Here is a 13,838-nt window from a genome sequence, read left to right on the forward strand (position 1 = left end):
CAGCACCTCTTTCTCCAAAGGGTCACCCGTAAAATTCTTAAGATGCAGTCGGGAGTCCTGTTTCTCGGAGGGGATCTTAATGCACCACTTAACCCCACTGTTGATACCTCCAGTGGCCTCTCCAGCGCCCTGCACAAAACACTTAAACGGATGACAGCCTCGTTGGCGGAGTTAGCGATACATGGCATATGGCGCACGCATCATCCAACTGATCAACATTATACTTTTTATTCACATCCACACCACAAATATTCCAGAATAGATTATCTATTCACGGACTCTACAGGATTGTCACTAATTCAAGCAAAATTTATGCGATTACCTGTTCTGACCACGCTCCAGTGGGCTGCTCTATACAGTGGCCTAGTGTTCCTATCACTCCCTTTGTATGGAGACTTGATAATACGCTCCTAGATGACTCGGTGTTTTACGCAGACATCAGGAGGTCATTAACTGAATTCTTTCACCTTAATACAGGTGATGGTCTGGATGGTCCCACCATATGGGAAGCTCATAAAGGCACCATAAGACGCCTCCTGATAGAGCAGAAAGCGAGGCTTAAGAAAATGAGATGAGAGCGTTACAGTAATCTCTTATTACAAGTTGAAAAAACAGAGCAGTTTCACAAAAAATATCCGCGTGAGGATTTGGGTCTGAAACGTTTGACCCTGGCTAGGAGAAATCTGCAGGAGGACTATCAGAAACAAGCCCTAATTTTAAGACAGCTTTATTTTGAACAGGGTGACAAGCCTGGAAAACGTCTTGCTAGAGCGATAAATAGGAAAAAATTGAAAGCCTATGTACATCATATGTTAGACGAGGAGGGAGGGGCTAAGGCAGATACTGACTCTATAGCTGAGTCCTTCAGGAATTATTATGAATCTCTTTATAATCTGAGAAGGCCTGATCGGACTGGGGAGGCTTTGCCCACACTACAACAGGAGGAGGATGCTACCCGTGTTTATCTTGAGTCTGCTGACCTTCCGGTGATCACGGAGGAGGATAGAAATTTCTTAGACTCCCAAATTACAAGGGAAGAGGTTCAGAAAGCAATCAAGGATCTCCCATCGGGCAAAAGCCCTGGACCCGATGGCTTTGGCCTAAGATACTATAAAATGTATGCTGATAATCTTATACCCGAATTGACAAATCTTTTTGCCTCCTTGTCTGAGACTCCCAGGCTCCCTAGGTCCATGCTTGAAGCATATATTGCAGTCATCCCCAAGGCTGGAAAACCCTCTGATAGGCCCGAGAATTTTAGACCAATATCTCTTTTAAATTCGGACGTGAAGATTCTTGCAAAAATTATAGCTGCGCGCTTGAATAGGCTACTCTCTGGTTTGATCTCTGCCGATCAGGTGGGCTTTATACCGGCCAGAGAGGCTAGAGACAATACTCTCAAAATACAGCAGATGATAACGTATGCCCATATACACAGGTTAAACAAACAAACTGTCCACAGCACCAATGGAGTAAAACGAATCTTCTTTATTAAATGTTTAAAAGCATACAGGACAGATATGCGACGTTTCGAGACCGCAGTCTCTTAATCATGCATACACAGTAATGCACCTGTCTCTTAATTTAAAGGCAGTGTCAACCAATCACATTCAGAATCCAAAATGACACACCTTGTGCTTGGATTAACCTTTTCATCTCTTATTTATACATGCATATACAATTGTGATTTGGTATATAGATTCTGCCATCCATAAATAGAGACACAAATAAAAACAATATATTTACATAAAAAACAGGTAGATTACAAAATACAGGTAAAAAGCTGATGTACACTTACAAAAATATCATTACATATTGTTTTTACAACTTTTTTGATGTAAAGCCTTTAAACACAACACTGTTATTATTCTGTACAATGTATGAACTCTTTATATTAATCTTACAGAGGACAAGATATAAGAAAGGTCCTGCATACACTATACATAAATTAATGGCCCTAACCTAAGGAATACACTCTAGATAGAACAATCAAGAGTGAAAATAGAGGGGAACCCTGGCTAAAACTGAGAAGTTTTTAAACAGGTTTTTTAACAGGAAGTTTTATTGACATAATAATACCAGAAGAGAATTTTAAAGTGAGTTTGCTCAGAGGAAGACCGACAGATCCCATTCTCTATTTAACCCCTTAGGGTACATAGAATCCAATCTGTGGATCCAGAATGCCTCTCTTCGTTTCAGAAACATTTCTCTGTCTCCTCCTCCTCTGAGCACTCCTACTTGATCAATAATTTGCCAACGTAACTGGCTAATTTGATGGCCAAATTCCACAAAATGGCAAGCCACTGGGGCCTTATCATCTTTCTTTCTAATATTTGACTTATGCTGATTGAGCCTATTTCTCATGCTTTGGGTTGTTTCACCAACATAAATACGGGCACATGGGCATTTAATTATGTATACCACATATGTGGATTCGCATGTGTAATGTGATTTCAACTTAAATTTATGACCATTTATAGGATGTACAAATTCCTTGCCCTTGATGACAGAATTGCAATTACCACACCCTAAACATGGATAACAACCAACATTCCTCTCGGTGATATATCTTTCTTTATTTGGTCGTTTAGATCCTAAGTCAGATTTTACTAGAAAGTCTCCAAGATTTTTAACTCGCTTATGGGCCATAATGGGTTTGTTCTGTAATACTTTTATTTCTTTATTACAATCCTGGATGATATGCCAATGCCTTCTTATAATCTTGGATATTTTATTGCTATGCTCATTGTGCTGGGATATAAAGATCAATTTATCATCTTTAGCTTGTCTTGCTTTATCTCTATCCCTTACTTTATGTGCATTTTGTATCTCTTGATTAATAAGCACTGCTGGATACCCTCTATCAAGAAACTTTTTGCCCATTTCCTTAAACCTAATTGTTTTGATTTCTTGCTCACTGACAATTCTGTCCACCCTAATAAGTTGACTCCTAGGTAATGAGTCCTTTAACCTGTTGTTATGAAAACTATCGTACCTTAAAAGGGTGTTGCGATCTGTTTCTTTACAATGTATATCAATTTTCAGTTCAGTACCCTTTTTGTAAACCTCAGTGTCCAGAAACACCATCCTTTCTTCACTCAAATTTAAAGTGAACTCTAGGCCTGCTACCTCATGATTGATCTCATCCACAAAGCGGACCAGGGAGTCCCTGCTGCCCCACCATATGCCAAAGATGTCATCTATAAATCTCCACCAGGTGGCGCCATACTTTTGAAAAAGCTGGTTGCTATAAACAAATTTTTCTTCAAAAAAATTCATATAGAGATTGGCATATGATGGGGCAGCATTAGACCCCATGGCTGTTCCCTTCTTTTGTATATACCACGAGTCCCTGAACATAAAATAATTATAAAATAACACCACTCTCAGTAACTCTTCAAAAAAATCAATTTGTTGCAAATTATATTCTCCTGATGTTATTAGCATATGTCTTATTATACCAATGCCACTCTCATGCTTTATTGAGGTGTATAAACTTTTTACATCTAATGTGTAGATTATGCATTTAGAACAATCTAATTCTGATGTGGATAACTTACTAATAAAATCGCTAGTATCCTTAATGTATGAAGACATCCTTTCTACATACGGTTGTAGTAATTTATCCAAAAAAACAGCCATATTGGAAAATGCAGATTCGACATTGGAAACTATGGGACGCCCCGGAGGACTTTGCATACTTTTATGTACTTTAGGTACAGTATAGAAAATAGGGGTTTTTGGATGTTCTCTATATAAATATTCTCCCATAGTTTTATCAATGATACCTGCTCTAATGGCATTGGTTATAATACGTTTGATTTCTTTCTGAATCTTAAAAATAGGGTTGGTGTCTAATTTCTGATAGGTGTCAGTATCTTGTAACTGTGTCAGTATCTCATTTATATAGTACTCTTTATCTAGGACTATGGTGGCTCCGCCCTTGTCCGCTCTTTTAATTATGATTTCATTATCTTTTTGTTTAATGGTCTTAATGGCCTCTCGTTCAATTTTAGATAAATTCAAGTTTTTTCTTTTTCTGTCTTTGGTTACTTTTGTTTCTAGTTCTTTAATGTCAGACATAACCAATTTCATGAATGTATCTAGACTGCTGTTATGTACCTGAGGTGTAAATGTACTCTTTTTGTGTAAATTATACCTTTTAGGGGTGATAGCACAGCATTTGTCAGATTTACTTAGCATGTTGTCATTTATGCCAATATGTTTATTACCAAAAAACAATTTCAATTTTATACTTCTGAAAAATCTAAACAAATCTTTGTTCAGTTCAAAGAAGTCCAGGTCTTTATAGGGACAAAAGGATAACCCTTTTTCTAAAAGTTCGTACTCACTGCTCTCCAGTTTGGTTTTGGAAATGTTAATTACTGTTTGCGGGGCTTCCGATTGCCTGGTCCCCTCGTCTTCATCCGCTTGGACTGCTCTCCGCCGGTGTTTCCTCCCACCTCTGTGGCTCCGTCTTCGCTGCTGGATAAAAAAGGTGACGATGATCCGGATGACGTATCTGTTGTAGCTCCGCCCCCTTCCTTACGCCTCTGCTGCTGATTGGTATACCGCCCTTGGCGTCGCTGTGACGTGTTGGGGAATCCCCTCTGTGATTCAAAGTAACCCGACCTCCACTTGTAAACTCTGCCTTTCATATAGTCGTCTTCATCCCGGACAAATTTTAACCGCTTCCTTTCCTGAATCTGCTTTTTCAGGTCAGATATTTTTTCATCTGTTTTTTTCAGGAATTCGTCCAAGGCTTCAGCTGTTAACGATTTTACCAATTCATTTCTGCAGGCTTCTATATCTTTTTCTTGTCTTTCCACATCTTTAAGTAGATACTCAACGGTCAGGGTTATTAGATCATAACTGCATTTGTTCAAAATTGCCTCAAATTTATCACAGTATTCCTCATTCTCACGTAGTAATGTGGGGCGGGTGTTCATCCGTAGGCCTCTCGGAATCCTTTTAACCCTGTGATATTCAGATAGCGTTGTGATATGTAGATCCCAGGCTACATTCTTGCTCTTTAGATTTTCAAATTTCTTCTCATGGTCTTGAATGGGTATAGTTTTCAAAAAGTCTCTAGATCCTCTGGTTAAAGTGGTTATACGTGCTGCTTCCATTTCAGTGTACATAAATACTTTGTTACCATCTGTCTTTTGTTGCTTTTCCATCTTTAAGGGTTTTATTCGTATTGAAATGTCCTTAATCTTTGACCCTTCTGCTCGTGTCCCCAGTCGCTCATATAGATACAGCAATGTGAGATGAGACCGGCCCAGGGCAATGCCTTCCTAGGCTTTGGTGCAAATTGGTCAAGCTGGCGACCTCCAGCTCCACAATGTAAAACAAACAAACTGTCCACAGCACCAATGGAGTAAAACGAATCTTCTTTATTAAATGTTTAAAAGCATACAGGACAGATATGCGACGTTTCGAGACCGCAGTCTCTTAATCATGCATACACAGTAATGCACCTGTCTCTTAATTTAAAGGCAGTGTCAACCAATCACATTCAGAATCCAAAATGACACACCTTGTGCTTGGATTAACCTTTTCATCTCTTATTTATACATGCATATACAATTGTGATTTGGTATATAGATTCTGCCATCCATAAATAGAGACACAAATAAAAACAATATATTTACATAAAAAACAGGTAGATTACAAAATACAGGTAAAAAGCTGATGTACACTTACAAAAATATCATTACATATTGTTTTTACAACTTTTTTGATTTAAAGCCTTTAAACACAACACTGTTATTATTCTGTACAATGTATGAACTCTTTATATTAATCTTACAGAGGACAAGATATAAGAAAGGTCCTGCATACACTATACATAAATTAATGGCCCTAACCTAAGGAATACACTCTAGATAGAACAATCAAGAGTGAAAATAGAGGGGAACCCTGGCTAAAACTGAGAAGTTTTTAAACAGGTTTTTTAACAGGAAGTTTTATTGACATAATAATACCAGAAGAGAATTTTAAAGTGAGTTTGCTCAGAGGAAGACCGACAGATCCCATTCTCTATTTAACCCCTTAGGGTACATAGAATCCAATCTGTGGATCCAGAATGCCTCTCTTCGTTTCAGAAACATTTCTCTGTCTCCTCCTCCTCTGAGCACTCCTACTTGATCAATAATTTGCCAACGTAACTGGCTAATTTGATGCTTTTAAACATTTAATAAAGAAGATTCGTTTTACTCCATTGGTGCTGTGGACAGTTTGTTTGTTTTACATTGTGGAGCTGGAGGTCGCCAGCTTGACCAATTTGCACCAAAGCCTAGGAAGGCATTGCCCTGGGCCGGTCTCATCTCACATTGCTGTATCTATATGAGCGACTGGGGACACGAGCAGAAGGGTCAAAGATTAAGGACATTTCAATACGAATAAAACCCTTAAAGATGGAAAAGCAACAAAAGACAGATGGTAACAAAGTATTTATGTACACTGAAATGGAAGCAGCACGTATAACCACTTTAACCAGAGGATCTAGAGACTTTTTGAAAACTATACCCATTCAAGACCATGAGAAGAAATTTGAAAATCTAAAGAGCAAGAATGTAGCCTGGGATCTACATATCACAACGCTATCTGAATATCACAGGGTTAAAAGGATTCCGAGAGGCCTACGGATGAACACCCGCCCCACATTACTACGTGAGAATGAGGAATACTGTGATAAATTTGAGGCAATTTTGAACAAATGCAGTTATGATCTAATAACCCTGACCGTTGAGTATCTACTTAAAGATGTGGAAAGACAAGAAAAAGATATAGAAGCCTGCAGAAATGAATTGGTAAAATCGTTAACAGCTGAAGCCTTGGACGAATTCCTGAAAAAAACAGATGAAAAAATATCTGACCTGAAAAAGCAGATTCAGGAAAGGAAGCGGTTAAAATTTGTCCGGGATGAAGACGACTATATGAAAGGCAGAGTTTACAAGTGGAGGTCGGGTTACTTTGAATCACAGAGGGGATTCCCCAACACGTCACAGCGACGCCAAGGGCGGTATACCAATCAGCAGCAGAGGCGTAAGGAAGGGGGCGGAGCTACAACAGATACGTCATCCGGATCATCGTCACCTTTTTTATCCAGCAGCGAAGACGGAGCCACAGAGGTGGGAGGAAACACCGGCGGAGAGCAGTCCAAGCGGATGAAGACGAGGGGACCAGGCAATCGGAAGCCCCGCAAACAGTAATTAACATTTCCAAAACCAAACTGGAGAGCAGTGAGTACGAACTTTTAGAAAAAGGGTTATCCTTTTGTCCCTATAAAGACCTGGACTTCTTTGAACTGAACAAAGATTTGTTTAGATTTTTCAGAAGTATAAAATTGAAATTGTTTTTTGGTAATAAACATATTGGCATAAATGACAACATGCTAAGTAAATCTGACAAATGCTGTGCTATCACCCCTAAAAGGTATAATTTACACAAAAAGAGTACATTTACACCTCAGGTACATAACAGCAGTCTAGATACATTCATGAAATTGGTTATGTCTGACATTAAAGAACTAGAAACAAAAGTAACCAAAGACAGAAAAAGAAAAAACTTGAATTTATCTAAAATTGAACGAGAGGCCATTAAGACCATTAAACAAAAAGATAATGAAATCATAATTAAAAGAGCGGACAAGGGCGGAGCCACCATAGTCCTAGATAAAGAGTACTATATAAATGAGATACTGACACAGTTACAAGATACTGACACCTATCAGAAATTAGACACCAACCCTATTTTTAAGATTCAGAAAGAAATCAAACGTATTATAACCAATGCCATTAGAGCAGGTATCATTGATAAAACTATGGGAGAATATTTATATAGAGAACATCCAAAAACCCCTATTTTCTATACTGTACCTAAAGTACATAAAAGTATGCAAAGTCCTCCGGGGCGTCCCATAGTTTCCAATGTCGAATCTGCATTTTCCAATATGGCTGTTTTTTTGGATAAATTACTACAACCGTATGTAGAAAGGATGTCTTCATACATTAAGGATACTAGCGATTTTATTAGTAAGTTATCCACATCAGAATTAGATTGTTCTAAATGCATAATCTACACATTAGATGTAAAAAGTTTATACACCTCAATAAAGCATGAGAGTGGCATTGGTATAATAAGACATATGCTAATAACATCAGGAGAATATAATTTGCAACAAATTGATTTTTTTGAAGAGTTACTGAGAGTGGTGTTATTTTATAATTATTTTATGTTCAGGGACTCGTGGTATATACAAAAGAAGGGAACAGCCATGGGGTCTAATGCTGCCCCATCATATGCCAATCTCTATATGAATTTTTTTGAAGAAAAATTTGTTTATAGCAACCAGCTTTTTCAAAAGTATGGCGCCACCTGGTGGAGATTTATAGATGACATCTTTGGCATATGGTGGGGCAGCAGGGACTCCCTGGTCCGCTTTGTGGATGAGATCAATCATGAGGTAGCAGGCCTAGAGTTCACTTTAAATTTGAGTGAAGAAAGGATGGTGTTTCTGGACACTGAGGTTTACAAAAAGGGTACTGAACTGAAAATTGATATACATTGTAAAGAAACAGATCGCAACACCCTTTTAAGGTACGATAGTTTTCATAACAACAGGTTAAAGGACTCATTACCTAGGAGTCAACTTATTAGGGTGGACAGAATTGTCAGTGAGCAAGAAATCAAAACAATTAGGTTTAAGGAAATGGGCAAAAAGTTTCTTGATAGAGGGTATCCAGCAGTGCTTATTAATCAAGAGATACAAAATGCACATAAAGTAAGGGATAGAGATAAAGCAAGACAAGCTAAAGATGATAAATTGATCTTTATATCCCAGCACAATGAGCATAGCAATAAAATATCCAAGATTATAAGAAGGCATTGGCATATCATCCAGGATTGTAATAAAGAAATAAAAGTATTACAGAACAAACCCATTATGGCCCATAAGCGAGTTAAAAATCTTGGAGACTTTCTAGTAAAATCTGACTTAGGATCTAAACGACCAAATAAAGAAAGATATATCACCGAGAGGAATGTTGGTTGTTATCCATGTTTAGGGTGTGGTAATTGCAATTCTGTCATCAAGGGCAAGGAATTTGTACATCCTATAAATGGTCATAAATTTAAGTTGAAATCACATTACACATGCGAATCCACATATGTGGTATACATAATTAAATGCCCATGTGCCCGTATTTATGTTGGTGAAACGACCCAAAGCATGAGAAATAGGCTCAATCAGCATAAGTCAAATATTAGAAAGAAAGATGATAAGGCCCCAGTGGCTTGCCATTTTGTGGAATTTGGCCATCAAATTAGCCAGTTACGTTGGCAAATTATTGATCAAGTAGGAGTGCTCAGAGGAGGAGGAGACAGAGAAATGTTTCTGAAACGAAGAGAGGCATTCTGGATCCACAGATTGGATTCTATGTACCCTAAGGGGTTAAATAGAGAATGGGATCTGTCGGTCTTCCTCTGAGCAAACTCACTTTAAAATTCTCTTCTGGTATTATTATGTCAATAAAACTTCCTGTTAAAAAACCTGTTTAAAAACTTCTCAGTTTTAGCCAGGGTTCCCCTCTATTTTCACTCTTGATTGTTCTATCTAGAGTGTATTCCTTAGGTTAGGGCCATTAATTTATGTATAGTGTATGCAGGACCTTTCTTATATCTTGTCCTCTGTAAGATTAATATAAAGAGTTCATACATTGTACAGAATAATAACAGTGTTGTGTTTAAAGGCTTTAAATCAAAAAAGTTGTAAAAACAATATGTAATGATATTTTTGTAAGTGTACATCAGCTTTTTACCTGTATTTTGTAATCTACCTGTTTTTTATGTAAATATATTGTTTTTATTTGTGTCTCTATTTATGGATGGCAGAATCTATATACCAAATCACAATTGTATATGCATGTATAAATAAGAGATGAAAAGGTTAATCCAAGCACAAGGTGTGTCATTTTGGATTCTGAATGTGATTGGTTGACACTGCCTTTAAATTAAGAGACAGGTGCATTACTGTGTATGCATGATTAAGAGACTGCGGTCTCGAAACGTCGCATATCTGTCCTGTATGCTTTTAAACATTTAATAAAGAAGATTCGTTTTACTCCATTGGTGCTGTGGACAGTTTGTTTGTTTTACATTGTGGAGCTGGAGGTCGCCAGCTTGACCAATTTGCAACAAAGCCTAGGAAGGCATTGCCCTGGGCCGGTCTCATCTCACATTGCTGCATATACACAGGTTGCCGCTCTCTCTGGTTACTACAGATGCAGATAAGGCATTTGATCTGGTTAGCTGGACGTTTATCCAATTGACCCTAGAGAGATTCAGTTTCGGTTCGGGTATTATAAATACCATTATGTCTTTATATTCTGCTCTGAATGCACGGGTGAGAGTAAATGGTACTCTCTCAAATACTTTTATGATCAATAATGGGACGAGACAGGGGTGCCCCTATCACCCCTTTTATTTGCCCTCACTATCGAGGTATTGGCGAGCAAAATCAGAAACAATCCGTTGGTGAGGGGGTTTCTTGTTGGCAGTGCCGAACACAAACTGTCGATGTATGCTGACGACATCCTCTTAACGCTCTCAGACTCGGCTGCCTCTTTAGAGGAGGCACTTCTAGAAATTATGACCTATGGTTCTGTTTCAAACTTTCTCCTCAACCCTTTGAAATCTGAAATCATAAATATCACAGAGCATCCGGACCGCTTCGCCGCTTCGACGGCCGACTGCCTACTGAAAGTGGCCAGGCATAATATAAAATACCTGGGCATCGCTATTATATCCAGCACTCCTGAAATAGTTGACCTAAACTACAAAAAAATATGCGACGAAATCCTTAGGGATTTGTCTAATTGAAAAAAGAAAACAATCTCCTGGATGGGTCGCATAGGAGTAGTTAAAATGAACGTGCTGCCAAGAATTCTTTATATCATGCAGACAGTACCGTCGGTTTCAACCTCCAACTACCTACAACGTATTCAAACGGGTATCGAGGCATACATATGGAATGGGATTAGGTCCAGGGTTAAAAGATCCACACTATATCTGCCTAGGGACAGGGGCGGCTATATTTCTCCAGAGAGTGGTGGAATGGAGTCGTAATACTTGTAACAAACTTTGGATCCAAATTGATAATGAGATCCTGCAGCGGGAAAATGTGGGGGCCCTGGCCTGGATCGCGGCTAAAAATCGCCCGGCATCTATTGCACAGTATCCAATTATTTCTGACACCCTTAAGATCTGGGATAGGGTTTTGAGCGAGAGTGCTTATGTCTCAACTCATACCTCACCAAACATACCTATACGTGAAAACCCTGATCTAGGGTTGGAGCTCCCGAAGCACAATAAGGGAGAAACTTATACATTAGCTGAAACAGCTTTCTCTAACATTCTACAACATGATAAAATTAAAACACAGACTGAATTGGCCGAGTGGGACCGGTCCATTTTTGCATCCTGGTACAGGGTGGCTCAGGTCGCCCACTACTTTGATACTTGTAAAGATCGAGGGGCATTGACAAGACGCAGAACACCCTTTGAGGTGTTGTGCACTATGCAGCAGACACTAGTTCATCTAATCTCTCATATATATCAACTTTTATTGAGTAAGGGAGGAACTGCCCTCCCAACATTCGTTGCCGCATGGCAAACAGAGCTTGGATTAGAAATACCCACTAAGGATTGGTTAAAGATCTTTAGGAAAACAAAAAAAGCTTCTATCTCAGCAAAAGTTCAGGAAATGCACTGTAAACTAATTAGTAGATGGTAGTTGACGCCCCAAAGATTGCGGAAGATCTACCCTCACACAGGTGGAGGGTGCTGGAGGGGTTGAGGGGGTGAGGGATCCCTCCTTCACATATGGTGGACGTGTTCACAGATAAGGCCCTTCTGGGAGGAGGTGTTGGGAGAAATGAGCAACATCCTTAAACTCATCATTCCCCCTAGGCCAACATATCTGATGTACCATGAGTTACCTAAAATCACTGGAGTGGATATATGCCTACATTTTCTTTTAATGCTGAACGGTGCGAAAGGGCTTATCCCGGCGCACTGGAAGAGCCCTCAGACTCCGACGATTCAGGAGTGGAAGCTTAGAGTTGGAGACCTACTTAAACTAGAGCGATATCACTTTCTCAAAACTGGAAGGCTAGCTACACATGAGATGATGACACTGACATGGGAGGGTAAAGGGTTTTGACTCTTTTAAACTAAACGTAATCCTTCTCCATTTTCCCCTCCTCCTCTCCCCTCCCCCTTCTCCCTCCTTCCCTCGCCAACTCCCCTCCTCCCCCTCTTCCCTTTCCCCCCCCCCCCCTCTTTAATACTTCGCTCCTTCTTTACATTTCTCTTTGCTACTCTACTCAAATTCCTAAGTCTATGTTAAGATTGACTATATTGACCATCTAACACTACGGATATTCAGTTTGTAGAAACAAGCTCAAGAACAATGGACTAACTTCACAATAAAATATGACAAGGGACCTATTTATTTCACAATCAAACTTGTTTGATGCACTTGCTATATGATTATCTATGCTCACTGGTTAACAAAACTACAAAATATTAATTTGCTTCTCTATTCTCTCCAGGACCATAATGCGTTGCCTTAACAGTAAATGTATGCTTATTTTTGTAATGGAATGTCAAACTTGTCAATACTTAATAAAGCTTGTTCAAACTAAAAAAATATTGCACTAAAAAGTTATAAAGGCTCAAAGTTATGAGATGTCATGACATTTATTCACTTTTTATGTCTATAAATATATATGAATGTATACACATACAGTATATTTATGTATTTATATGTATTTCAAAACATATATACACATATTAACACATAAATATATATGTATACATTTATATACATATATTAAGGTGTTGTTGCATTGGGGGTTGCTTGAGTTGTGGCTGTTAGTCTTTCAGCATGAAAACAAGGCTCTTTTAAAGTATATGGGGAAATGCGATTATACAATCGAAATTGCACGCTGTGCCCTTTTAAGTCGTGTTCTTTTTACTTTCAACTTGTAATATGTGTGCACATTACCGTGCACAGTAAAATGTTTCAAAATTGTGCTCCGGAAGTGCAAATTTGCTCTCCAACTGCAATCTAGTTCTTTGTTGAAAGAGCAGCAATGCACTACTGGGGGCTAGCTGAACACACTGGTTGAGCCAATGACAAGAGGCATATATGTGCAGCCCCCAATCAGCAGATAGCTTCCAGTAGTGCATTAATGCATTAATGCTCCTGAGCCTACCTAGGTATTAATTTTAACAAAGGATACCAAACACATGAAGCAATTTAGATAATAGTAGTAAATTGGAAAGTTGTTTAAAATACCTTGCTTTATCTAAATCATAAATGGACATTTTTTGAGTTTCATGTCTTTTTAGGAGTGTAAGCTCTTCAAGTCTTCATTCTGTGAGTGTAAACTCTAAGAGGCATATTTAAGAAATGTCTTGCGGACCTGATTCGACAGTGCGGATCAGGTCTGCAAGACATCGCTGAATGCGGAGAGCAATACACTCTCCGTATTCAGCATTGCACCAGCAGCTCACAAGAGCTGCTGGTGCAACACCGCCCCCTGCAGACTTGCGGCCAATGGGCCCCCAGCAGGGAGCTGTCAATCAACCTGATCGTACTCGATTGGGTTGAATTGTTGCCATTCCTGCCGCCTGCTCAGAGCAGGTGGACAGGGTTATGGAGCAGTGGTCTTTGTGACCGCTGCTTCATAACTGCTGTTTCTGGCGAGTCTGAAGACTCGCCAGAAACATGGGCCATCAAGCTCCTTTCGGAGCTTGATAGATAGACC

Source organism: Bombina bombina, chromosome 1, assembly GCF_027579735.1.
Source record: "Bombina bombina isolate aBomBom1 chromosome 1, aBomBom1.pri, whole genome shotgun sequence".
Lineage (NCBI taxonomy): Eukaryota > Metazoa > Chordata > Amphibia > Anura > Bombinatoridae > Bombina > Bombina bombina.